Source organism: Crinia signifera, chromosome 1, assembly GCF_055691185.1.
Source record: "Crinia signifera chromosome 1, ASM5569118v1, whole genome shotgun sequence".
In the NCBI taxonomy this organism is placed as follows: domain Eukaryota; kingdom Metazoa; phylum Chordata; class Amphibia; order Anura; family Myobatrachidae; genus Crinia; species Crinia signifera.
The window spans coordinates 209,763,446-209,788,349 of NC_139217.1; the positions used below are offsets into that span (position 1 = coordinate 209,763,446).

The 24,904-nt window shown below is 48.2% G+C and overlaps 1 long non-coding RNA gene across 1 annotated transcript; it reads left to right on the forward strand.

Moving 5' to 3' along the window:
• Positions 1-1,103: 1,103 nt before the first annotated feature.
• On the forward strand, positions 1,104-22,914 carry LOC146027195 (uncharacterized). The gene is made up of 3 exons (XR_014454715.1): positions 1,104-1,391; positions 13,629-13,704; positions 22,616-22,914. It is a non-coding gene; the product is annotated as an uncharacterized LOC146027195 (long non-coding RNA).
• Positions 22,915-24,904: the final 1,990 nt, after the last annotated feature.

A 24,904-nucleotide genomic window follows, 5' to 3' on the forward strand; every position in this document is an offset into this window, starting at 1 on the left:
CAGCAGCAGCAGCGCCAGCCAAGCGGCCAGAGGGAGAGCGCAGGGTGCCGTGAGTATGACAGGCGAGGGGGCGAGGGGGCGGGGGGGCAGCGGGGCGGTCCGCCGGGCTGAAAGTGGTTAATCTTTCAGCCCGGCAGGCGTACACACATGGCGATGATGGATGAAAAACCATCCATCATCGCCTCATCTGCTGGTAAAACCAGCAGATGAACCACTTTCCTAGCGATGATGCGGGAGCGCGCATCATCGCTAGTGGGCAATCTCTGGGCCATACACACTAGGCGATTTTGAGCCGAAAATCGCTCAAAACGGCTGTTTTGAGCGATTTTCAGCTGAAAATCGTCAAGTGTGTATGGGCCTTAAATATGGTATGTGATGCAATGCGATGGGACGCGATGTTGTACAATGAAAAATTGTATGGCATTGTATGCCATACAACGGCATACAATGCGATGGTATACGATTTTTTATTGTACAACCACACAGATGGTTCCTTACAATGGTAAATGCCCCCGCACTATCAACGCGAACCCGAAGCATGGTGAGCACAGCGAGCCCACGAGGGGCGGCGGTACGCGTCCTCCGACCTTTTCATACCCCCACTATCCACGTCAGCATGGAGTTGATTTTATATTGTCTGGCGAGCGCAGTGAGCCACCGAGCCCGAAGCGTGGGGAGCGGCGGCGGTACGCACCCTCCGACCTTTTCATACCCCCACTATCCACGTCAGCATGGAGTTGATTTTATATTGTCTGGCGAGCGCAGTGAGCCACCGAGCCCGAAGCGTGGCGAGGGGATGCGGAATACTTGTAAAGTAATATGTGTCCCCTTGCGGGACGCACTGCGCTCGCCATGCTTTGGGCTCGGTGGCTCGCTGCGCTCGCCACACTATCTATAATCAACTCCACGTCGACGTGGATAGTGGGGGTATGAAAAGGTCGGGGGACGCGTACCGCCGCCCCTCACGGACTCGCTGCGCTCGCCAAGCTTCGGGTTCGCGTTGATAGTGGGGGTGGCGTGGGGGTGCATTTAACATTGTAAGCACCCATTAGGGTGCTTATACAATAAAAAATCGCATTGCATCGCAGGCATCGTATGCGGCTATATGGCATGCGATGCAATGGCATAAGATGCCATAAGATTAAAAAATTGGGCGCCGTGCTAGGAAACAAGTATTACCCTTAAGCTATTCCAACTAATTACATCTCCTCTATACAGTCCTCACATACCCTTACATATTTTATCTTTGTCAATTCACAGGACCCGCTAACGTTAAGCCAATATAATGTGATGGATCATGCAGCCCACAAAGCACTTCTCCAATCTGGCTGGACACATCTGCAATATGTACCACTTATCCTTGTATACCAAAGCCTATTTACCTATAGAATGTAAGCTTACAAGTCCCTCCCACTTCTTTTTCTGTTGTTTTATCACTGTTTTCTTCCCAATTGTAAAGTAAAATGGAATATACAGACACATACCTCCCAACTGTCCCGATTACTGTGGGACAGACCAGCTACATATTTGGACACTTTCCTGCTGTCCCACCTGCGCAAGCCTTTGTTCATTGCTATTCTGCACCTAAAAGCAGCCTGTGATCACTGAATAGATGCCCTGCATCTAACAGAACAGGGAGGTGAGCTGGGAGCTACCCTACTACTCGAGTAGTGCTGGGCATGCCCCTAAAATAACGATACAAGTGGGAGTCATACCGCAACGCCTAACCCTCTCCATCCAAGTCCCTGTCCTCTTTTCAGATGCGGACTCGCCAGGTCACGATTTACCTCTTACTAAAGTTGGGTGGAATGAAGACATATATATATATATATATATATATATATATATATATATATATATATATATATATATATATATATATATCCCATGTATCAGCAATTGATGTATGATAGGCAGCACACCTTTTAACCTTTTATCTGGAGAAATTTTCCAATTTTAATTTGCTTAATAGAATTCAGTTAAAGAGACTGCTTTGCAAAAAATAGAAAAACAAGACCATTGTGGGACACTCATATATTCACCCATCCAGAGGGATATGTAGGAATGACAGTCGACGAGCACGTTTCGGCTACTCCAGCCTTCATCCTGGACTGGCTCATACAAATGAGCAAGTCAGCCTAGTATATAGCTGCCCTCCTGTCATCCTAACCACTGCCACCTGTGACACTTAACCAATAAACCAATCGGAAGAACGCTGTATGCAAATATTAGAGCACCCGGAACTCCAAATATGGGCAGTATGTGCGATGACATCATCACATCACTCAGCCACTGTCATCCCGTAAAGGGTATGGGCGAGCATCCAGCTGTTACCATGGTAGCCGTATGTTGTAGCGCCACATATGGGTAGTATGCGCAATGACATAATCGCGTCACTCAGACGCTGTCTTCCCATACAGGGTATGGGCGAGCATCTGGCTGTTATAATGGTAGCCGTACGTTGTAGCGTCACTGCGTCCAGTGTAGCAGTGCATCTATTTCACCACGTATTAGGAGCACAGACATGGCATCTTATCACCATGGTAATCCAGACCGGACCCACCTCCTCACATTACCAACAGACGCTATCACATTTGCCAGGGAATTGTGATTTTAGAAAATTTGATTACATTGCAGAAATAATGTGACAGCTGAACTATACTGATTGGTATTAATGTTTAACATATGATCCAACATCAGCCTACAAGAGTGAGATCGATGCAGTAATATATATGGGTGTCATAAATTGCTGGATAGATAATGACACTTCGAAGTTCCTAAAACAAGATTTCCCTAAGATTCTGTTAATTTATGTGCTACCCAAGATCCACAAGAGCCTAGTGCCCCCCCCCCCCCCCCTCAAGCAAACCCATAGGGTGAGATTTAATAGGATGAGAGATTCAGAAAGTGAGAGATTTTGTGAGAATTCTCCAGTTTTTTTTAAAGCAGTAATCATTTTCACTGCAGAACCAGTTTGATTTTGCAGTGTAAATGATTGCCGCTGGGGAATTCTCACAAAATCTCTCACTTTCTGAATCTCTAATCCTATTGAATCTCATCCATAATCTCTGATAGAGGGTCACTAGGCCAGCCACTGTCACAGTTCATGGATTTTCACCTACAACCCATGGTGGTACAGACCCCCTACTTTACGCGTGACACTACTGACTTTTTGTTAAAATTACGTAGGTTTGGAAAGCCTCCGCCAAATAGCTTGCTAGTAACCCTAGATGTAAGCAGCTTATATACTAATATTTCTAATGAGGATGGGACAGCAGCAGTAAGAGAGATTCTTGTAACGATTAGTGAGTACAGTGACTACCTCATACTCCTTATGAATATTATCTTGCACAAGAATTATTTCTTATTCAACAATGCATTTTTTGCAAGTGTCTGGGACCGCCATGGGGTCAAATATGGCCCCAGCATATGCAAATCTGTATATGTATTTTTATGAGAAAACATTATTATGGCTAATCCCGAATTCTCTAAGTATATAACCTTTTACAAGGTTCATAGATGATTTGTTCCTTGAATGGACTGGCAGTTTGGGACAACTGGATTGCTTTGTCAGTCGTTTGAACTGTTTACCTGGACGCATCAGGTTCACATATAAGAGTGACCTGATTACAATGGACTTTCTAGACATAACAATTACAGTGATTGATGACACCTACACTAGTAGGGTTTTTAAGAAAGCGACCGATAAAAACACATTATTGGCCTATTCGAGTTTCCACCCTCAACCTCTTAAAAGAGGATTGCCCTTTTCACAGCTGGTGTGAGTGGTCCGGATTACTTCTGACAGGAGTGAACTACAGAGCGACCTACAGCTAATGGCGCACAGATTCCTTGATCGAGGATATGATGCCAGTGAGGTGTACAAGTGGCTGTGGACAAATGCATGGAATTGTATCTTGAGATGTTACTCACTTCGGAACCAAAAGACACAACATTAAATCGAGTAGTCTTTCTGAGCACGTATTCCACATTGTCAAGTGACATTAAAAATGCAATACAAAAATATTGGCACATTATTAGGACTGATCCTATCATTGGCAACGTTTGCACGGAACTTCCGATTTTTAGCTACAAGCGCAGTCCTAATATCAAACAAAAAATAACCTATTCAGATATTAGTCCTGGAGCCAACATCTATGAAACATTGGGCATTCCAATGGGTGCATCCACTCGCCACTGCCACACGCCCCCCATACACACTGGTAGGTGTGAATGGGATGTCAAACTAGCAGTTCGCCATGCCCGTTCGCACCCAGCGTATGAATATGCGCAGAAATGCGCATTAGCAAAACATCGCTCCCCGTGCGAACGTGTTGGGGGGTGATCCGATTAGAATAACCTCCTAAATGCTAGAGATATGCTTCAGAGGTACTTGTTTTTCCTTCTTGTTCTTTCACCTCTTTCAAGTAAGGTGGCACTGTTAACATCTCATCTGTTATGCTTTAGTAATTTAGGAGGATGTTCAAGAATAAAAATTAGAAACAGCTGATGGGGAAGTGCTGATTGGCTGAGAACTTCAATTCCCACACTCTCAGGTGTAAGGATTCTGGGAGTATCCCCGGCAACCTAACTCCGTTGCTTCTGGCTGGGTTTGACGGATGTGTGCGGTGCTAGGCTTCACCTGGGCCCGTCTCGGCTGAAGGGCGAATTAGGTCCGCCCCACTCCGCTACAGGCAGGTCTTAGGAAAATACAACACATCCAGGAGAGAGCAAGGGGAAAGCCTAACTAGACCCCAGAACCGGGGAACTCCCAGAAACCCCAGGAGAGCAATACTGCTCAATAGGAGACACAAAATGGCAACAATGCTTGTGAGATGTTATATAAAGAAATGGCAACAATGCTTGTGAGATGTTATATAAAGAAATGGCAACAATGCTTGTGAGATGTTATATAAAGAAATGGCAACAATGCTGACTGATAAGCCCAATAAGAAATGATGCCAAACAGCAGGAGAAGAAGCACAGGGTAACCCCTGACTTATCTGGTAAGATGACAGAGACCCAGACAAGCCTCGGCAGACTTCTGCGAATGATGAATGACAGCTGGGCACACCAACAGAACTCCAGACACTGCAGGACAAAGCAGGCAAGGCAAGGCAGGTGGAGAACAGCAAGGGGACTTCCGACAGGGACCAGAACCAGGAACACGAACTTAAGCAATAGCTGACAGAACGCTATAACCGGCGTCAGTGAGAGAAAGATGCCAGCTTATATTTGAAATAGCCGCCCCCTGTGGTGACATCACTTCCTTGTACGCTCTGCAAAGCCTTCCCCGTGCAGGAGCGTCCGGAGCGGAAGTTTGGGGTGTTGTCTAGCAACATCCCCGAAGCCTCCTGACGACGCGCGTTGGAAGATGGCCGCCGTCCTAGCAGCGCAGATGCTGCCGAGGGACCTGGACGGCGGCGACGCCAGGTACGGCGCCTAACAGTACCCCCCCCTTGAGGAGGGGTCAAGGGACCCCCAACCCTGGGTTTATGGGGAAATTCTTCAAAAAATTTTCTTTTGAGAAAAGGAGCGTGGAGCTCGTTGTCCGGAATCCAGGATCTCTCCTCCGGGCCATATGCTTTCCAGTGCACTAGAAACTTGAGCTGATTACGAGTCACCTTTGAATCAAGAATCCTTTCTATAATAAACTCCTTGCGACCTTGGACAAGGATGGGTGCGGGTCCTCTGCGCCTGGGCTGAGAAGCCTGCTTGAAAAGAGAGCAATGAAAAGTATTATGAATTTTCATGGTCCGGGGCAGTTGGAGCCTAAAAGCTACTGGGTTGATTTGACTGATGATTTTAAAAGGACCAATAAAGCGAGGCCCCAGTTTCTGAGAGGCTTGGCGAATCTTAATGTTCCGGGTTGAAAGAAAAACCCAGTCTCCTACTCTAAAAGAGCAGGGCCTCCTGTTACGATCGGAAAATCGCTTGGCAGATGCAGAAGCCGTGAAAAGAGCCTTATGAACTTTGTTCCAGATGACCTTCTTTTGTGACAACCAAGAACCACCCCCGGAAGATCCGGGATCAAAAGAATTGGCTCTGGGGTGTTGACCAGAGACACAAAAAAACGGAGACATTTTAGAAGCTGAGTGCCATGCATTATTGTATGCAAACTCTGCGAAAGGCAGATGCTCTGACCATTTGTTCTGACACTTAGAAGCATAACATCTTAAAAATTGCTTGAGGTTTTGGTTGACTCTTTCAGTCTGTCCATTCGACTGGGGATGATACCCAGAAGATGGACTGAGGTTGATGCCTAAAGCTGCACAAAGGGATTTCCAAAATCTGGCAACAAATTGTACCCCCCTATCCGAGACAATATCTGTGGGGAGCCCATGGAGGCGGAAAACATGCAACAAAAATAATGTAGCCAATTTTTGAGCGGAGGGAAGACCGACCAAGGGAAGAAAATGCACCATCTTGCTGAAGCGGTCCACAATTACCCAGATGGTATCATGACCAGAGGAAGAAGGCAATTCTACAATAAAATCCATTGAGATATGGGTCCATGGTCTCTCCGGACAAGACAAAGGAAGAAGTTGACCCGTGGGGGGGGGGGTGTGGAGGGACTTGTTCCTGGCACAGACCTCGCAGGACTTGATGAAAGATTCCACATCCCCTCTCATTGATGGCCACCATACTGAACGGGAGATTAAATCCAATGTCTTGGCACAACCCGGATGACCTGCCGTCTTGGCCGTATGAAACTCAGCAAGGACTGTCCCTCGGAGTCTAGAGGGAACAAACAATCTCCCTGAAGGGGTGAGGTCGGGTGCCTCCGTTTGTGCCCGTAAGACTTTATCTAAAAGTGTCTGTGCCATACCGACATGAATCTGAGAAGATGGAATAATGGTCTCAAGTGCCGACTCCTTGTCCTGAAGACCTAAAAAACTCCTAGACAAGGCATCTGCCATGACATTTCGGGAACCCGGCCTAAAGGTGATACGAAAATTGAAACGAGCAAAGAATAACGCCCACCTTGCCTGACGGGCATTAAGTCTCTTGGCATCCTGAAGATAAGAGAGGTTTTTATGATCAGTGAAAATGGTCACCTGAAATTTGGCTCCCTCCAGCCAATGCCTCCATTCCTCCAGAGCGCATTTTATGGCCAGTAATTCTCTGTTCCCCACATCGTAGTTACATTCTGCGGAAGAAAATTTACGAGAATGGAAGGAACAGGGATGTAAAAGACCATCCTTGGGATCTACCTGCGAAAGTACAGCCCCAATGCCAATCTCAGAGGCATCTACCTCTAAAATAAACGGGCGGTCAGGATCTGGATGACGTAAGATACGAGCAGAAATAAAAGCCTCTTTGAGAAGACGGAAAGAGTTATGGACCTCTGTAGACCAGAGAGCGGGGTCTGCACCCTTCTTAGTGAGTGCAACGATGGGCGCGACAATATCAGAGAACGCCGGAATAAACCTGCGATAGTAGTTCGCAAACCCCAGAAACCTCTGGACTGCTTTCAATGTAGTGGGCTGTACCCAATCCATGATAGCCTGAACCTTGGCAGGATCCATACAGAAGCCCTCCGGGGAAATAATATAACCAAGGAAGGAAATACTATGGACCTCAAACTCACATTTTTCGAGTTTGGCATAAAGACAGTTTTCTCTGAGTCTCTGTAAAACTCTTTTAACATGCATTCTATGTTGCTCCAAAGATGAGGAAAAAATCAAGATATCGTCCAGATAAACGACCACAAAAACCCCCAAAAAGTCCCGAAGGACGTCATTAATGAAGTCTTGAAAGGCCGCCGGAGCATTGGCCAATCCAAAGGGCATCACGAGGTACTCATAATGACCAGTATGAGTGTTAAAAGCGGTCTTCCACTCATCCCCTGCTTTGATTCTAATCAAATTATACGCACCTCGGAGATCAATTTTAGAAAAAACAGTAGCAGAGCGCAATTGATCAAATAAAACAGAGATCAGAGGCAACGGGTAAGAATTCTTAACAGAAATTAAGTTTAGCTGTCTATAATCAATACACGGACGTAACATACCATCTTTCTTGCCGACAAAGAAAAACCCCGCCCCCACAGGAGATTTTGAGGGCTAAATAAAGCCCTTCTTTAAGTTGTCAGCAATATACTCCTCCATCGCCTTAGCTTCGGGTAAGAAAAATGCGTACAAACGACCCTTGGGTAATTTGGCCTGAGGAAGAAGGCTGATGGCACAGTCGTAAGGCCGATGGGGAGGTAAGGTGTCTGCCTCTTTCTTGGAAAAGAGACATAAGGAGCAGGGAGCAGAGGATTGGCGAAACTTGAGACCCTGACAGGGAGGTGCAGACATGAGTCAGCGCATGACTCACCCCACCGCAGCAGTTCCCCCGTCCGCCAATCGAAATGAGGGTTATGTAACCTTAACCAAGGTAAACCCAGTACCACAGGAGCTAGGGGACTATGAATAATGAGGAATTCTACACTTTCAGAATGGGTAGAACCTATGCTTAGGTCTAAGGGCACAGTGCGATGTGAAACTTGACCTTTGGGAAGGAGACTACCATCCAAGCCAAGCCAAGACAGACACCTTGGAAGGAAGAGGAACTAGTGGGATGGCAAGATCCTGCACCATGCGAGAATCAATGAAGTTCCCGGCTGCTCCACTGTCCACAAAGGCTTGGGACTCCCATCGTTGAGCCCCCAGACCTAGACACACCAACAACAAAAGAGAATTATTGGGAGATAAGCGGGACTGGCCTAAGAGGATTCCTCCCCTAACCCCTAGGCCCTGGCGTTTCCCGGACGCTCTGGACATGTGCCCACAAGGTGCCCCTTACCCCCACAATATAAACATAAGCCTAGGGAGCGACAACGTGCCTTCTCCTGGTTTGATAAGCGAGATGCACCAATTTGCATTGGTTCTTCAGACCCGCCCACCTGCTCTCCTCCAGTCTCGGCCGGAGGATATGAAGGCAACTCTCGCTCAGAGCGCCTCTCTCTGATGCGCCTGTCAATGCGAACCACCAACTGCATTAAGTAATCAAGAGAAGCTGCCGCCGGATATTGTACCAGGAAATCTTTGATCTGATCTGCAAGGCCAAGACGGAATTGGCTCCGCAGTGCAGGATCATTCGAAGTGGTATCCCCAGCGTAGCGACGGAATTCGGAGCAATAAGCATCTGCAGTACGGCGACCCTGCCTCAGAGCCCGAATATGAGACTCTGCGGAGGCTGCCTTATCGGGATCATCATACAGCACCCCCATAGCTGTAAAAAATGCATCCACAGTACTGAGCTCAGGACTATCTGCCCCTAAACCAAAGGCCCATGTTTGTGGATCCTCCTGGAGTAGAGAAACTATCAACCCGACCTTCTGGGTTTCGGAGCCTGAGGAGGCAGGACGGAGACGGAAATATAATTTACAGCTCTCCCTAAAATTGAAGAACAATTTCCTGTCGCCAGAAAAACGATCGGGTAGATTCATCTTAGGTTCTTTGACAAACTGAAGACTAGCAGGAACTACTCTCCTAACCTCCTCCTGTGTCTCTACCCGCAGAGACAAGTCCACCATCTGCTGCGTGAGGAGACGGACCTGTTCAGAGAGTACTTGAGCTGGACCCCCTGCAGAGGGATCCATGATGGTAGAAAAAACAAAAGACACCCGAGCACAACAACTGAGTACAGAAAGATCCTCCAGAACCGCTGGGGGATCCTAGTCTTTTGTGGCCGGTTATAATGTAAGGATTCTGGGAGTATCCCCGGCAACCTAACTCCGTTGCTTCTGGCTGGGTTTGACGGATGTGTGCGGTGCTAGGCTTCACCTGGGCCCGTCTCGGCTGAAGGGCGAATTAGGTCCGCCCCACTCTGCTACAGGCAGGTCTTAGGAAAATACAACACATCCGCCGAGGCCAGGAGAGAGCAAGCGGAAAGCCTAACTAGACCCCAGAACCGGGGAACTCCCAGAAACCCCAGGAGAGCAATACTGCTCAATAGGAGACACAAAATGGCAACAATGCTTGTGAGATGTTATATAAAGAAATGGCAACAATGCTTGTGAGATGTTATATAAAGAAATGGCAACAATGCTTGTGAGATGTTATATAAAGAAATGGCAACAATGCTGACTGATAAGCCCAATAAGAAATGATGCCAAACAGCAGGAGAAGAAGCACAGGGTATCCCCTGACTTATCTGGTAATATGACAGAGACCCAGACAAGCCTCGACAGACTTCTGCGAATGATGAATGACAGCTGGGCACACCAACAGAACTCCAGACACTGCAGGACAAAGCAGGCAAGGCAAGGCAGGTGGAGAACAGCAAGGGGACTTCCGACAGGGACCAGAACCAGGAACACGAACTTAAGCAATAGCTGACAGAACGCTATAACCGGCGTATGTAAGAGAAAGACGCCGGCTTATATTTGAAATAGCCGCCCCCTGTGGTGACATCACTTCCTTGTACGCTCTGCAAAGCCTTCCCCGTGCAGGAGCGTCCGAAGCGGAAGTTCGGGGTGTTGCCTAGCAACATCCCCGAAGCCTCCTGACGACGCGCGTCGGAAGATGGCCGCCGTCCTAGCAGCGCAGATGCTGCCGAGGGACCTGGACGGCGGCGACGCCAGGTACGGCGCCTAACATCAGGCAATTAGCACTTCCACATCAATTTCAATGGAAGTGACCAGCAGTGACTAAGTATACAGTGCTGTCCCTGGGGTTCAGGTTTGCAGTTTCGGTACTTGTGTATTATCACGGCGCCCACTAAATCGCATGCAAATCGTCCGCAAATCGCATGCAAATCGCATGCGATATCGCATGCAATTTGCTGCCAATTTTAATGCAATTTGCTGCGATTTGCTGCCGATTTGCATGCTATTTCATCCTTGCACTATCCAAGTCACCCCAAAGCATGGCGAGCGTACGTGGTACGCATCCTCCCGACCTGTTCATACCCCCACTATCCACGTCGGCGTGGAGTTGATTTTATAAAGTGTGGTGAGCACAGCGAGCCACCGAGCCCGAAGCATAGCGAGTGCAGCGAGCCCGAAGCATGGCGAGCGCAGCGAGCCCGAAGCATGGCGAGCGCAGCGAGCCCTGCGTGGGGACGCAGAAAACAATCCCGAAGCATGGCGAGCGTAGTGAGCCCTGCGAGGGGACGCGGAATACCCGTCAAGTAATCCGTGTCCGCTCACCACGCTTCGGGATCATTTTCCGCGTCCCCTCGCAGGGCTCACTGCACTTATAAAATAAATTCCACGCCGACGTGGATAGTGGGGGTATAAACAGGTCGGGAGGAAGCGTACCGTGTCCCCTCGCCACGCTTTGGCCTGAATTGGATAGTGCTAAATCGCATTGCGGATCGAATCGGCCGCCAAATCGCATGCGATATCACATGCGATATCGCATGCAATTTGCTGCCAATTTTAATGCAATTTGCTGCGATTTGCTGCCGATTTGCATGCTATTTCATCCTTGCACTATCCAAGTCACCCCAAAGCATGGCGAGCGTACGTGGTACGCATCCTCCCGACCTGTTCATACCCCCACTATCCACGTCGGCGTGGAGTTGATTTTATAAAGTGTGGTGAGCACAGCGAGCCACCGAGCCCGAAGCATAGCGAGTGCAGCGAGCCCGAAGCATGGCGAGTGCAGCGAGCCCGAAGCATGGCGAGCGCAGCGAGCCCTGCGTGGGGACGCAGAAAACAATCCTGAAGCATGGCGAGCGTAGTCAGCCCTGCGAGGGGACGCGGAATACCCGTCAAGTAATCCGTGTCCGCTCACCACGCTTCGGGATCATTTTCCGCGTCCCCTCGCAGGGCTCACTGCACTTATAAAATAAATTCCACGCCGACGTGGATAGTGGGGGTATAAACAGGTCGGGAGGAAGCGTACCGTGTCCCCTCGCCACGCTTTGGCCTGAATTGGATAGTGCTAAATCGCATTGCGGATCGAATCGGCCGCTAAATCGCATGCGATATCGCATGCGATTTAGATTAAATTGGGCACCCTGATAATACACAAGTACCGCATTTTCTGAAGACCCCCCACCCCATCCCATGACCATTGTTTTATTTATATTAATATTTTGTTTATAGGTGGGCTACAAGTGCCTGTGGCGCTTAATGTGTGGCACTTGTTGTTCCACAAGATCCAGTAATCCGGGGCAAGTTTGGTTTTGCCTGCATTCTATGTGAAAATAATAATATTGTTTTCTTTTTCTACACATTAACCCTGCACCTACCTCCTGCAGACCCTTACTCTTGGGTGGGTCCAGCTTCTCACGGATTTCCAGTCCAGGGCTGACTACTTTGGTGCTGACTAGAGTGGCCAATCCCGGGATCGGCGGGATCCCGGGATTTGGCCCCAAAATGTCCGGGATTTCAATCCCGGGATTGGAGTATCCAATCCCGGGATTTCGGGATTAGACGGCGCACGCGCAGTCTAATGCCGAGCAGCTTCTGAGCACCCGCTCAGAAGCTGCCCGGCTGTTCCCGACCCCGGCGTGCGGCCTGCGCAGCGTGACCTCTGACTGTCACGCTGCGCAGGCCACAGCAGCCTATCACAGGTGACTGCTTCTGGCCGCACTGACCTCCTCCCCTCACCGTCCGCAGCGCTATGTGCTCCAGCCCGCCTATGTAAGGTAATTTGCGGGGCTGCAGCGCTGCTCTGTCCGCCCGCCCGCCCATGTCGATGGCCGCCCGCCCACCCCCCATGTCGATGCCCGCCCGCCCCCCATGTCGATGCCCACCCGCTCGCCCACCCCATGTCGATGCCCGCCCGCTCGCCCACCCCTTCTCGATGCCCGCCTGCTCGCCCACCCCTTGTCGATGCCCGCCCGACCATGTCCACCCCCCCCCTGCCATGTCGATTAAATGGGTGGACAGGGCATGTTTTTCTTTTAGGGATGCCAATCCCGGGATCCCGAGAATCCCGGGATTGAGCATTTTTCAATCCCGAAATCCGGGATTGAAAAAATGCCCCGGGATTGGCATCCCTAGTGCTGACTGCTGGTTCATCCCGGTGCTGGTTATACAGTTGTTTCCCCTTATTTTCATATAATCAGTGCAGCCTGGGCTGGGGAGACCCCACATGAAATTGCTATACAGTTCACCTTTCTTTACAGTTTGCCTAATAAAGCCTGTACAGGTCATAGCAGTTTTTAACTTCTATTTACCATCAGTTTTGATGTGGAAGATCAAGAGTTGCAAAATACCACTGACAGAATTCATATGAATGTGAAACATGGCATATGATGATAAATAGTCAGCAACACAAAAATCAACCTGCAGTAAATATACTTATTTGACTTTATTTACTACCATGCTCATACACAATGGGGGTATTCTGATTTGTTTGGACGGGGTGGAATTTGTCCCCGTTCCAATGGTTGATGCACTGTGCATGCGCACAGTCTTTTGTTCCCATGTGCAGGGAGCACTGTTCGAATGGCCATGGTGATTTACAATGTCGCCAGGCCGTTTGCATGGAGCATGGTTGCGGGGGGATATGACTGCGGTGGGCTGTGTGTGTGTGTAATCACCCGAGTGGCGTGGCAGCGTTACAAGGACTCGATAAGATGGAGCTTCTCAGCTTACTGAGTCAATTACACTTTAAATATGTTCTTTAAATTGCATACTTGTACCACCTAGACTTTCCTAATGATTGCATGTCTTGTTACAGAAACCAGTTCTTACTAATGTGACAAGAGGAATTGTACATGTTGCTGTATGCACTGGGACGGGGTGGAGAACCAAATGTAAGTACTGCTTTATTAGTATCTTTGAAGTAGTCCCACCCATCTTCTGCCCATAAAACAGATTTAGGTTTTATATTCTTGGCTCTGACAGCTGCTTAAAAAGAGTCAGCTGGAAAAACAAAAGTGCATTCACATGGATTGCAAGGCATACTTAAAGCTGCAGCACTCACTCTTTTCTTCATTTCATACTGTAGTACAATTAAAATGTGCCGCATTGCTTTTGTTTCATGCTGTCACTTGTTTGTCACTGTTTCTTATTATTGTAACCCCAGTAAGTATGTAAATCAACCCTAGTGATAGCTATATTTTCAGCATGCATTCCTGGTAAGGAAATATGAACTGGCAATGACACACCAGCAAAGGGTTGGACTGGCCCACGGGGGCACAAGGGAAACTCCTGTTGGGCCTCACTGCCTGGTGGGGCCCCATCCAATCCTCTATGGATTACATTCAGGCTGCACACTCAAATTATACATTATACTTATATTACCTTATATGGCAAAGGACTAATGCGTAATCCCTGCAGTGCATTGTTGTTATTTATCTGGCACATTATCATACATGTACTAGCAGCATTTCATCTATTTATCATATCATATATCAAGAGGCCCAGGCCATGCACTCTGTAATAGTTAGGCAATCCAATGTGGAGATTGACCACATCCCTAAACGTGGGCCCCTGCCATTGCATTGCCCTGGAGGTCCTTTCATGCCCCAGTCTGACGCTGCAGCTCAACTGTATGTAGGGGCAGTGGCAGGAAATCACATATACAATTCCTACATATTTAGAGACCCACCTCCAGGAAGGGACAGTCCAACTCTGAATAAGGCCCTACACTGGAAAACGAATCAATCTTTGAGAGAACCCGATCTTTTGTCATGGACCATGAGTGCCAGACCATTATATTATTATTATTATCGTTTATTTAAATGGCGCCACAGGGGTTCTGCAGTGCCTGAAAATACATAGATGAGCAAAAGAATAAACAAGAAAATAGTGATTTACAGTACATTGCAAATTAGGACAAGTACATGGTAAATAAAAGACAGTTGCTGCACAGACACTGACACATTTATTACAGTGGCAGAGATTTGTTCTTAGAAAAGCACATGAGCAGAGAGGACTTGTTCGTTAGAGCTTACATTCTAAAGGTAAGGGACAGGGATAGAAGTGAGCATAAACAGAGGGTTAGGATGAGAAATGGTTAGATTTAAGGAAGAAGTGGGTTTTGAGAGCCTGTGTAAAGTTTTGCAGGGAGGTGGCAAGTCTGATAGGGAGGGGTAGAAAATTCCAGAGATACGGAGCACAATGGTCAAAATCCAGAATGCTAATTGGTTTACATTGTTTCAGCATATTTTCCTAAAGCTGAAAAGACTACAACCTTCCATTCTTTACGGGGCAGATTCCAAACTCTGTGCGATAAGCCTCAGAGGGAACAGGCACCACTCTGAGGAATTTATAGATTCTGTGCTCCTAACTTGAATCTATGGGTGATTGTCCATTAGCCGTAGTGCTTATTCTGAAAGTAATTAAACCCAGAATTTAGCTGCACTGTAAACTGCACGGCTAATTAAATTTGCCCCTAGAATTAGTGCTAAAAGATACACATTTTTCATTACTAAACTCAAATATACTTGTCCTGTTTTATGCATGACTTGTTTATATGTAGAATTTGTATTTGAATATTATTAGTTTTTGTTTATTTTTTATGTTTGATACATTTGTACTTATATTGCATATGATAAATTTACATTGTCACACGTACCCGCGACGGAGCGCGGCGGGTACAGTACTCACCCGTCCGCGCCCGCCGCCGGCTAGCGTGTGCAGGCTCCGGTCTGCGGTGTGCGGGTAGCGGCAGCTCTGGGTAGGGATGGCAGCAGTAGTGGTGCCGGGAGGCCGGCGTCGCCATCTTGGTTGAGGGCAGGAGACAGATTGGCCCAGAGTGGAGGTTCCCTCCTCATCCTGTGCTGACAGCCAATGGCAGCCATCCCCTGGGGATATAGGGGATCTGCCTAGGCTGTTCAGTGTCAGTGCAATGAGTCTTTGGAGTCATTCACAACTCCTAGCTGATTCCCGGATCCTGGCTCTTTCTCTCCTGACTCTGGTGCCTTGCTCCCTGCATCTTGCTACAAGGAAGTTTTCTCCTGACACCAATGCTGCAAGTCCTACCTAGTGCTTGTTCCTGCTTGTGTCCCAGAATTACCCTGCACAGCTTCCCGCTGTCCTCCTTCATACAACTCATTCATTCCATCATCTTTCAGTCATCCGGATCCATTTCTTCTGTCATCAAATCAACCTCCTTCCGGATCCTCATCTATGTACTCTGGCTCACCAAGTATACGTTTCCAGATTTCCCTGCCCGTTATTAGTATTGTGCTGGACTCTATTTAATTTATTCCAACTGTCACTTAAAGAAGTATTTGAGTGAAGTTTATCATTTATGAAATCCGTTATTAAACCTGCACGTTTCAATCCTACTCCTCCTGGTCCGTCTCCGGTTCCTGTGCACCACACGACTCCATCCAGCCCTTTAGCCGTGACAGTTTGCACTGACCCGATGGAATCGGGTGAAGCACAGGCCTCCATGACGGATGTTCTTCAAGGCATCATGGCTCGATTGGAACAAGTAGAGACTACCCAGCGTCAAGTGGCTCAATTTCTCCAGACCTTGTCATCACCTCAGGCGGCTCCCTCAGTTTCAGCAGCACCAACCTCCGGAGCTTCGGCCCCTGCTGCTCCCCCTGGGCCAGCTGCTCCTCACCAGCTACACCTGTCAACCCCCAGTAAATATGACGGGTCCCCGAGGGGGTGTCGAGGATTCCTGAATCAATGTGACGTCCATTTTACCCTCCAGCCTTCCAATTTCCCCTCTCCCAAGACTCGGGTGGCTTACATCGTGTCCCTACTGGCGGGTCCAGCCCTGGAGTGGGTGTCCCCCCTTTGGGAGCGTGCGGATCCCATCCTCAATAACTATGAAGAATTTGTGGCCTCCTTCCGTCGCATCTTCGACGAGCCTGGCAGAGTGTCCTCCGCAGCCACGGAGATCCTAAGGATTCGTCAGGGCAGTCGCCCAGTGGGACAATATGTCGTACAATTTCAAACCCTGGCTTCCGAACTCAGATGGAACGAAGAGGCTCTCGTTTCTGCCTTCTGGAACGGCCTAGCCGGGCGCATCAAGGACGAGTTAGCAACTCGCGATTCTCCTTCCACCCTGGCTGAACTCATTTCATTATGTAACAAAGTCGATCTGCGACTCCAAGAATGCCAACTTGAGAGGAATCGCTCTGATCGCCTTCGCCCTCGATTTCCTTCCAATGTCGCACCAGCCTCCAAACCAACCCCGCCTCCTGCGGTGTCAACAGATGAGCCCATGCAAATCAACCGCTCCCGTCTCTCTCTCGAAGAGAAGTCCCGAAGACGGCGAGAGAATCTATGCATGTACTGTGGCTCCTCAGCTCACTTATTGGCTTCCTGCCCGCTGCGGCCGGGAAACGACCGCTCCTAATCTCCCCGAGGGAGGTCCGATTAGGAGTCTTGCTTCCATCTCCCTCTTCTTCTGATTCCACCATTCCGGTTACCCTTGTGTGTCCCCAAGGGAGAAAAAGAGTTCAGGCCCTATTGGACTCTGGAGCAGCGGGAAACTTCCTTTCTTCTTCTTTTGTTACCCAACATGCCCTGCCTGTGCAACCCCTGGATCACTCGCTGGTCCTCACTGCAGTGGATGGGAGTCGAATTCGTAGTGGACAAATCACCCATCAGACCACCCCGGTGACACTGCTCATAGGAGCTCTACATCAAGAGACCCTCGAATTCTTCATTCTTCCACAGTCCTCACACCAAATGGTCCTGGGCCTTCCCTGGCTCTCCAAACATAACCCACACATCGATTGGACCAATATGGAGGTCAAGGCCTGGGGAACAGATTGCCAGTCTACTTGCATTCCTCAGATCCTTCCGGTCTACCAGACCCATCCACAACGTGAGGGTAACTGTCCTTCATCCTCTTCAGCTCCACCCTTGTCGATACCCGCACCATATCGTTCATTTACAGATGTATTCAGTAAAGGGGGTGCCGACACCCTGCCTCCTCACCGTCCTTGGGACTGTCCGATAGAGCTGGTGGCCGGGAAGTTCCCTCCTCGTGGCCGCATCTATCCCCTGTCGCTACCTGAGACTGAGGCCATGTCCTCGTACATTCAAGAGAACTTAAACAAAGGTTTCATTCGACCATCTACTTCTCCGGCCGGGGCCGGGTTTTTCTTTGTGAAAAAGAAAGATGGCGGTCTTCGGCCATGTATCGACTATAGGGGCCTGAATGACATCACCATTAAAAACCGCTATCCCTTACCCCTTATCGCAGAACTATTCGACAAGATCAGAGGGGCAGCAATCTTTACTAAATTGGACCTGCGAGGGGCCTACAATTTGATCCGGATCCGTCCAGGTGACGAGTGGAAGACGGCTTTTAACACGCGCGACGGCCACTATGAATACCTGGTGATGCCCTTCGGCCTTTGTAACGCCCCCGCTGTCTTCCAACAGTTTGTAAATGATATCTTTCGGGACTTGCTGTACCACTCCATCGTAGTCTATCTAGACGATATACTCATCTTCTCTCCAAATCTCCAACTTCACAGACAGACAGTGTCCGAAGTCCTACGACGTCTTCGCCAAAATCAACTGTTCTGCAAGTTGGAAAAGTGCGTTTTTGAGGTCACGTCCATTCCATTCTTGGGTCACATTCTCTCCGCCACTGGGATAGAAATGGACCCAGAGAAGGTGAGAGCCATCCAAGACTGGGCAGCCCCCACAACACTCAAAGGAATTCAGAGATTCCTAGGGTTCTCAAACTATTACCGGCGATTTATCCGGAACTTCTCTACTATCGCTGCTCCCCTCACTGCTCTCACTTGCAAGGGAGCTGATCCAAGCCGATGGTCGCCAGAAGCATCCTCTGCCTTCCAGCAGTTAAAGAGAGCATTCATGACGGCACCAATCCTCCTCCAACCAGACCTCGACAGGCCCTTCATTCTCGAGGTGGACGCATCCTCGGAAGGGATCGGGGCCATCTTGTCACAAAAAGGTGAGGATCAAGAATTACACCCTTGTGCCTTCCTCTCCAAAAAATTCCTCCCAGCAGAGAAGAATTACCCCATCGGGGAACAGGAGTTGCTTGCAGTCAAAACTGCGTTAGAGGAGTGGCGATACCTTCTGGAGGGGGCACGACATAAGATCACCGTGTATTCAGACCACAAAAATCTGTCCTTTCTTAAACAGGCTCAGTGCCTTACTGCCCGCCAAGCCCGTTGGGCCATGTTTTTTGAACGCTTTGATTTCCAAATTAAATTCCGACCTGGAACCACGAATACTAAGGCAGACGCTCTATCCCGCTCCTTTGAGACGACCTCTGACCAAGAGACACCTCCTCGTCCAATCCTCGATCCGCTGGTCTTCGCCCAAGTAACCGTACAGCCATCTCCTCCTCCAGGTAAAACGTTCGTTCCCCCCGAACTTCGCAAGAAAATATTGTCATGGGCACATTCTTCCCGCTTCGCAGGGCACGCAGGAGCACAAAAGACCTTGATGTTCCTGTCACGTTCTTATTGGTGGCCAACCATCCGCCACGACGTAACCAACTTCGTTGCCTCTTGTGTAAGATGTGCTCAGCATAAAGTGCCCAGAACAACTCCCGCTGGTCCTCTCCGCCCTCTAACCATTCCCACAGAACCATGGACCCATCTGTCAATGGACTTCATTTGCGAACTACCTCCCTCAAAAGGTCATACCGCAATCTGGGTAGTGGTCGACCGATTCTCGAAAATGGTCCATTTTTTCCCACTAAAAGGTCTCCCCTCTGCTCCAGTACTGGCTCAGCTATTCATCTCAACCATTTTTAAACTTCACGGACTGCCCAAAGAGATTGTATCCGACCGCGGAGTACAGTTCGTTGCAAAGTTCTGGAGAGCTCTCTGTGCCGCGGTACAGGTCAAACTCAAGTTTTCCACTGCCTTTCATCCCCAGACCAACGGCCAGACAGAACGGGTGAATCAAGACTTGGAGGCCTTTATCCGACTGTTTGTCTCGTCTTCCCAAGATGACTGGGTGGATCTTCTCCCGTGGGCAGAATATATGCATAACAACTCCTATCACTCTTCCTCCGGAACCACCCCCTTCTTTACAGTATTCGGCAAACATCCACGATCTCCGGATTTCTCAGAATTATCCTCTTCCGAAGTTCCTGCAGCAACCACTTCATTACAACGCTTTGCTAAAATCTGGTCGGATGTCCACACCGCTCTTCTTAAATCTTCCGCCCGATACAAGAGGATGGCAGACAGGAAAAGAAGGGCAGCGCCCAGATTGAAAGTCGGAGACCGGGTATGGCTGTCTACCCGCCATATACGCCTCCGTCTGCCCTCTATGAAGCTGGCTCCCCGGTTCATTGGGCCATACCCCATCATCCAAGTCATTAATCCTGTCGCTTATAGACTTCAACTTCCTCCTTCCCTAAGGATTTCGAATTCCTTCCATGTTTCCCTCCTCAAGCCTTTAAGGTTGAACTCTTATCAAAAGAAGATTCCCAAACCGCCCAAGATTAACTCCGAAAGTGGGGCTGAATTCGAGGTAAGACGCATTATAGACTCTCGTTGCCGCAATTCTCGTACCCAGTATCTGGTGGAATGGGTTGGGTTTGGTCCCGAAGAAAACTCTTGGGTGGATTCCATTGATTTGCACGCTCCAAAACTGGTAAAGCAATTTCTCCAGAGAAATCCGCACAAGGCCCATAGGCGCCCTGGGGTCACCCTGAAAAGGGGGGGTACTGTCACACGTAGCCGCGACGGAGCGCGGCGGGTACAGTACTCACCCGTCCGCGCCCGCCGCCGGCTAGCGTGTGCAGGCTCCGGTCTGCGGTGTGCGGGTAGCGGCAGCTCTGGGTAGGGATGGCAGCAGTAGTGGTGCCGGGAGGCCGGCGTCGCCATCTTGGTTGAGGGCAGGAGACAGATTGGCCCAGAGTGGAGGTTCCCTCCTCATCCTGTGCTGACAGCCAATGGCAGCCATCCCCTGGGGATATAGGGGATCTGCCTAGGCTGTTCAGTGTCAGTGCAATGAGTCTTTGGAGTCATTCACAACTCCTAGCTGATTCCCGGATCCTGGCTCTTTCTCTCCTGACTCTGGTGCCTTGCTCCCTGCATCTTGCTACAAGGAAGTTTTCTCCTGACACCAATGCTGCAAGTCCTACCTAGTGCTTGTTCCTGCTTGTGTCCCAGAATTACCCTGCACAGCTTCCCGCTGTCCTCCTTCATACAACTCATTCATTCCATCATCTTTCAGTCATCCGGATCCATTTCTTCTGTCATCAAATCAACCTCCTTCCGGATCCTCATCTATGTACTCTGGCTCACCAAGTATACGTTTCCAGATTTCCCTGCCCGTTATTAGTATTGTGCTGGACTCTATTTAATTTATTCCAACTGTCACTTAAAGAAGTATTTGAGTGAAGTTTATCATTTATGAAATCCGTTATTAAACCTGCACGTTTCAATCCTACTCCTCCTGGTCCGTCTCCGGTTCCTGTGCACCACACGACTCCATCCAGCCCTTTAGCCGTGACATACATGCTATTGTTTGCATTTGTTGCTCCATTTAACACATTATTACTCTAAAATACATTAGTTTTAAATGGACTCACCAGATTAGTAAATATTTTATTAACAGTTTTTATGTAGTGCAGCAAATTCCTCTGCGCTTTACAATTAGACAATAAATCTGTATGTACTGAGAGAAAGCCGTATACCATACATACAACAATAGCATATTTTATTTAACCTAGAGCTAAGTTGCTTACTTAATAAGCAGGGAGGGGTCTTTCTATGAGAGCTCTATAAAGCAAGTTAGGACATGTATACATCTGAAAGTGTGTATATGTCAACCCATGTCTTAGCTAATGGGAATGACAGACAGGCTATTTCCTGTCCAGACTAATCTGAATGACTGTGCCCTAAACCACTGTTTTCTACAGAGATGATTCCTTGTCTGATGCTAGATTGTTAGACAACCTTCACTTCAATAAACTACTGTACTAAAGACCCTCAGATTTGAGATAATCTCTGTATTTCTACAATAACCCTTCCTTCTAGTACTGAACTTCCCCCCACTGTCTGAACCCTACTGTCCACAGCATCTATATTGTGACAATGGTGATATTTCACCTGTTGGCATTCTCCAAAGGTCGACAATATTGCTCTTCGTTTGACAGTATTTTAAAGTGATGAGATCATAGCTGTCAACATTGTAGTGTTGACATTATTATTGTTGACCTTTTGACTACATTTGAAAAATAACTGCAGTTTGCATTATTGAATGTGAACAAATACACATTGCTGGTATTTTTTAATCCAGACTGCTATAATGTGTGTAAAACATATGTATTTGATGTGTGGGGCCTGGGGATGTACGCTGGGCCAGACATTACTTTTTCTTAAGAAGTACTCACTGAACAAAATCTGGCAGTCTGACATCTTTTGGAAGATTTCCGACCAGCCCAGTTCTAAACAGCATGAGTGGTTTACAAAAATACAAAATAGATGGTGCAAATGCCCATGTTAACAATTACACCATTGATCTTTATCAGGTTTGTTAAACATTAAGGGGCAGATGTATTAAGCCTGGCAAAGTGATAAAGTGGAGATACAGTGACAGGAAATAAAGCACCAGCCAATCAACTCCCTGCTGCCATTTTCAAATACAGCTGATTGGCTGGTGCTTTATCTCCTTTCACTTTATCTCCAGTTTATCACTTCTCCAGGCTTAATACATCTGCCCCATAGTTTTATATTCTTGTGTATGCTTCCAATGTTTTACTCTATTAAAAAGTTTTACAGTATACCATATCATATGTGTTTGCAGGTAAATGTGGCAGAAATGAGGTTGCTACACTACTCTCCAGAGCCCATTTAATATACAGTAGGATTGAATATCCAAAAGGCTGTTTTATGTGAAATATGCCAACTGAGGAGTGTCCAAAGTGCAGTAGCAGAGACCCAATTCATTGTGATAGGTAAATTAGTCCAGTGGGACTTAAGCTGGATACACACTGTCACATTTTTGGGGTAATCCTATCAATCGGGGAATTTTTTTGCCAAATTTAAGGCTTCAATATCTGTGCTACACAAAGCACCATTTTACTTTTCAAGTAAACAATTTTATGCCACACCACACTGTATTTCCATGTGTCCTCCCACGAGTTTGAAAAAACTCAGGAGCCCGAGGTGTGCTCCCTACTACCAGTGCTGTGCCTAAACACGTGCAAAGGGGGCCGTGCGTTCGAGTGGGCTTATCTCCCGGAGGAGACGGGCCCCGTTTTTCCCCTAACCCCTCTCAACCATAAGGCCAAGAGGGGAAAATAGGGAACGGTGGGTCCTCTTCGCCAAAGCTTAGAGAGACCCTCATTCCTTAACCCCCGAAAGGGTTAGGACGGTGGGTCCTCCGCACCCCATGGTTTGGAGAGACCCACAGTGGACTGGGAGATCTATGTGTCCTCCCACAATGAAGGTGAAGTAGCCATGGAAATATGGGGCCTAATTCAGATTTGATCACAGGACAAATTTGTTCTCAAAATGGGGAAAACAATGTGAACTGAAGGTGAGGGAAATGTAATATGTGCAAAGACATAGTTATTTTGTTTCTGTGCATGGTAAATATTGTCTGCTTCATTTTTAGAGTGCAATTTAAATTTCAGTTTGAATACACCTCATCTAAATCTAACTCTCTCTGCACATGTTAAATTTACCCCACCTGCAGTGCAGCATGGTTTTGTCCATTTTGAGAACAAATTTGCTCTTTGATCAGGTCTGAATTACTGTAGGCCAATGGTCAGGTGCTCACACACTGCAGGAGCTGTGGAGCTTGTTGCTCCTGACAGATCAAGCTAATTACAAAACGGTCATATTTGTGGACAAGCTTTTCCTGATATTTCATATTCACTACAGTATATGACAAATCATGCCAATGCCCCAAGTATTGGTAAATTGGTACAATTATTCTATAGTGTGTATATAGCATAATACAGTGCCTGCACTCCATATGAGGATCTGATTATGAGGACGTTAGATTTAGTTGAATAGCAGCTGTTGAAGGTCGCAGCTCCCATCCTGTATGCCGGCGCAGAAATCAGCTGCTCAGATCAGAGAGGCCCTGTAGACACAGGACCTGCCTGCTCGCCGGCTGGGGAGGCGCTGAGGAAGGGAAAAGTGCAGCGACCACTGGAGGAGAGGCTGCTGGAGAGGCTGGGCCGCACTGCAACCATGTGGAGGGCGCAGTGACACCCAGCCAGAGGAAGGCAGCGCTGCAGCCCCCAGTATCGCCATCGGCCGGGGGGACCCCTGGAGGAGGAAGATCACCTCCAGCTTACCCTCTACATGGACGGGAGTGTCGTGGAGGGCCTGGCGCAGGTCAGGACTTGGTGAGGAGGACCCAGAGTACTCCGTGAATCCCCCTCCCCCCCAGCCATGCACGGGATTTCTGGCCTGCAGGCCCCCGGGCAGACCACCCAGCTCCGGGTGAGCTCTGCAGTGACACCGGACACCCCTCCCCCCCTCGCTGACTCTCCCTCGGTCTCTCCCCCACCACCACCCATCTGGCTCTCCCTACAGGACAATAGGCTGTTGAGCCCTCCAAGATGGCTGCCTAGGAACTGTGCACTCAGCCACATGTAACCCTGTGTTCCCTGTGTGATAACTGTACTGTCTCTGCTTGTATTATTACCTGCCTGCAATGATCAGTGGTGCCGAGGTAAAAAAAACAAAAACAGTATCCGTGTCAAACCTTAAGAAATCTTTTTTATTGTTCTTGGTTTTTTATCTTGGAGACGTGTTATATATGAAAAATAAATATTTGTGATTTTTTTATTACGAAGAGACAGTCACTGTTTTATTTTTTATTTTGGAATTATCCACTTGAGCGCCTGGTATATAGATCATCTATTTTTCATTTACACCATTGTTTATTTGTACTGGCTGATTGAACCAGTGGGATTGATCTGGACCTGTAGCTGCTGGGAAGGGAGCCTTTGATAAATCACACACCACCTTTTGTATTTATACTGATACCTACCTGGCTGCTGCAGGGACCAGTGGCGCCATGGATGGCTGCCTACGCGCTGTGCAGTGCATTTGGGTATGTGTTCCCTGTGTGATA